Source organism: Octopus bimaculoides, chromosome 1 (assembly GCF_001194135.2).
Source record: "Octopus bimaculoides isolate UCB-OBI-ISO-001 chromosome 1, ASM119413v2, whole genome shotgun sequence".
In the NCBI taxonomy this organism is placed as follows: domain Eukaryota; kingdom Metazoa; phylum Mollusca; class Cephalopoda; order Octopoda; family Octopodidae; genus Octopus; species Octopus bimaculoides.
Window position 1 is genome coordinate 88,771,573 of NC_068981.1, and position 4,250 is coordinate 88,775,822.

The following is a 4,250-nucleotide window of genomic DNA, read 5'->3' on the forward strand; positions in this document are numbered from 1 at the left end:
ATATATATATATATATATATATATATATATATATATATATATATATATACAATTATGTGCATTGATTGCAGCATCAGAGCACTTTAGCTCTTATTTCTAGCCTTGTAGGTGTTCTAACATCCTCTGTCATACTTAATGACAATTATAGTTTTCCTTTTTCGTGATACATTGCTAAACTGCTTCCTAATTTAATTATTTATATATGTATATATGTATGTTACGGTTATTAAAGACACTTTTAAGTAATCGCTCGGCATGCTGGAATGAACTTTCAAATCTGTCTTTGAGAGAGTGAACTGCAGTATTTGTTTCTGCTTTGTTAGATCTAGGTTCAAATTACGTCAAGCTCTTCTTTGCTTTTCGATCTCTTCGAGTCAATAGATAAATTACTAGCCCGGTGCTGAGGCAGCCATCTCACCCGACAGTTGTCAGATCTTGGATGGTTTGCTGAATTATGGAGGGGAGGTATGGGTGAGTTTCTGTGTCTGCTTGAAAAATATGGCGCCTAAAACAATTAGTGAAGGCATGAGATATTCTCCTTATCAGCTTCTGTTACACATGAAGTCCGTAGTTTCGTATGTATATATATAAAGGATATAGACCACCTTCGGTCGCGAATAACCATGGAATTGCACGTAGAAAGTTACCCTCCGAGGCACTAGTCCGGGCAAGGTTGTTTTCGGAAGATCAGCATTCACCCATGCATACCAGCCTCCCTTTTCCACGTCACCGATGTTATCCAAGGGAAAGGGAAAGGCCGATACAACTTGGTACCTGTGACATTGCAACTCATTTCTTTAACTGAGTGAACTGGAGCAGCGTGAAATAAGGTGTCTTGCTCAAGAACACAACATACAGCCTGGTTCAGGAATCAAACTCACTACCTCATGATTATGAGCCTGATGCTCTAACAACTGAGCCATGTGCCTTCTCTCTCTCTCTCTCTCTCTCTCTCTCTCTCTCTATTTCACACATATATACACATAGGCTAGATAGATACACATACACGCACATACACACGCACACAGACACAGACACAGACACAGACACACACACACACACGCACATATATACACACACATTAACTTTATGTTACTTAAAAAATGTCTGCGATATACTTCAACTTCTAAAGACAAAATCACTGGAGAAAAAAATTCTTTTTCATGGTTAAAGGTGTAAAAACAGCATACAGTAGTAAGCTTCCCTAATGGGAGTCTTCGAAAAAGATTCCAATATTTTCGTGTGAAAGTCCGGATTATACAAAACATTTCTGTTCAACGTCAGGGAAATACTGTAATCATTTTGTTAACAACGCATCACTTTATTCGTCAATCTCTGGTGCGTAATCCCTATCAAATCAAATATATATATTTATTTGATCTTACATTAACTACACTCACCTCTTGTTATTCATTAACACACACGCAAATTTCCTCTGGTTTAAATCATTGACCTGACACTTATACGATCTCTGTCAGAAAGGCCATATTTAACCACCTGAAAACAAGCTCCAATCAGATTATACGAAGCAATGTTGACATTGACGATCGATATTTGTGATTAATGTTCGCGAGAACACGAAATTATCGATAATTTTTATCAACCCTAACAGTTTAGGTAATGAATATTCTACTTCTTGGTTAACTACCTAAATACTATTGCTAGATGATCTGTTGTATCGCTTGTCCATTGACAGCAATCAGATCAAAGGTGTTTTTAGAACCATACTTGTTGACCCTTGTTTTGGTCCAAATCCAACAGGAATTTAAGATACCATTTAATTCAATCCTTAAACACTTTAGATGAAGTTACATTAGATACCCATAGCGATTCGTTGTCCAACTCAAATAAGAGAGTTAAAAGAATTGTGACTTCACCACTATCACATACATCAATAACAACTAATTTAGCCATGAAATGTAGGAAAACCGGTCTGGTTTAGGGGATACAACATAGTCTGAAAATCAATAGTATTCTTTTTTTGTATGTGCTGAACTTATGTTTAACTGCTTACATTTTTTCCCACAAGCTTTGAGAATAGTAATAATACCGGGCAATTAGTGAATTGGCGCTTCTACAGGATATTTTTCTAGGGTCAAAAATTGGCAAAGCAAAAGCTGATATTGCAAACAGAAGCTTCACTTTGGAGAAAGGGTTTAGGTTAAAATAAAAGTAAAAGCGGAATGTGAGGATTATGTATTTTACTGATTTAGATTTAAAAAATAAGCAGGAATAATTTTACTTGTTAGAGTAAATATTGCAGTAGTTCATGAATGATTGTAATCAACACAGGTGGTGGAAATTTGAAGTGTGATGTTTTGTACATAAAGCAGATAAAATTTTACATTGAACTCATTTCATAATATGCTTTAAAGTAGTTTCTGCAGCGTCTCAGATATTTGAATATTATAACAGCGTGCCTCGGTTTTTTTTAGTTTCAGCCAATTTAAAACATTCCCAAGTACCAACTGATTAGTAGCATTGGTCTAGACACACAAAGATGTTCGTTTGCAATACAAAACTAGAATTAGACAATTTTAGCGACCGATATCTATTATAACTATAATTAAAACATTCTAGCATTGTTCCATTGTCCCTGATTTATATTATCTCAGTATTCTATTACATTCTTTTTCATCGTTATCCTGGCTTGTGTGGATATCTCTGGTTTGTGTGGATATCTGGTAAGCTATCCCTCTAAACTCCTTAAGATGACCTAACCATTGCCCGTATGTTAGTCCATGGACTCCTACTCGATTTTGACCTGGTGGATTTTCGTGCTCAAATTTCTGGGTATATTCCTTTAAATATCTGAAGCTGTTAGAGGATATTTAGTGTACCCAAATATATTATAGCTTCTATATCGACTACATCTTTCATCTGTACATAGAGAATTTTGCTGTTCATTTGAACAACTACTATTCAATAGTTATCAGATGATGCCATCTAATTGAATAGTTGTCAAATGATGCCACATTTCTCTTTCTTATCCTTCGTTACATAGATAACAACTACACGCAACCAAGACACCCAATGCCGGATTTGAACTACTTCTGTAAATAGAGATTTTGGAAACATTATTGAATAAGATGAGACCACATCTGCTTAGTTTTTGACAGCACATATATCAAGGAAACAAACTCTCTAGCTTGTGTTCGCAAAACTTACCTAAACAATCATGTGTTTGTACTCTTTTTCTGATAGCTTACTGCACTTACTTAAAAAATGGTTAAAGCCTCCGTCCTCATTTCCACGTATTCTGTTTTTACTCGCTGACTGAAATCTATCAATCATTGTTTTTTTTTAAAAGAATTATTCTAATGGCTTGTTTCTGAGCGGCTGAAATCAACGATTCAGTTTCTCACTTCAGGTTTCCATCTGTTAGCCGCGACCAGCATTCATCAATTTCAGCATCCGTGGTTTGTTTGCATGAATTGGACATGTAATTTATTCTCTTTCCATTGAATTATCTAACTGTTACTGTGACTTCTTCAATATTTCTGGTCATGGATAATATTATTTCTTCAGCTCCGATTTCGCCATGCCGATGTTGTCTTCTGCATTTACCAACCCTATACTTCCTTTTCTTCTTGACAAGTAGGACCTATCGATATTAATTTAATGGTGGTGTACGTCATGCATTGTACGCAGCATTTAAGTTCTTTTACCCAATTCCTGTAACTCTGTTTTTGTACATTTTGAAACATAGTAGAAACTCAAAAATAGCGTGGCCCTCCTATTGATTGCCTTGATGAAATTACAGTTATTTTTGTTTCGAGCAATTTCCCATCCTTCCCTTGTGCTCTCCGAAGACATTTCTCTCATTTCTGTTCCCATTACCATATCATTCTATTTCACTCACAAATTGAATACCAATACTCTTGCCAAATATCCTTACTGTTTGGACAAGAGAATCCAAATCTTTTTTTCCTTTTTGGCGTATAGAATGCAATCAGTCACACATTGCAGATGTTTATTTTGTTTATCATAGTAACAACAAGCTCATAGATAGGTCTGTATTTTCTTAGTATGCCTCTCAGAGGTATTAACACAAACAAGAAAAGTAACAGAGAGAGTAAATGAGTAAATCTCCCAGTAATCTCCCCTTCCGTAGTTTTACATTTTTACATGATTCGCTTCGACATTTTAGCTCTACATCCGATGATGCTTTTATCTAAAAAAAAAGAACTGCTTATCTTCTTCTTCTTCTTCTTCTTCTTCTTCTTCTTCTTCTTCTTCTTCTTCTTCTT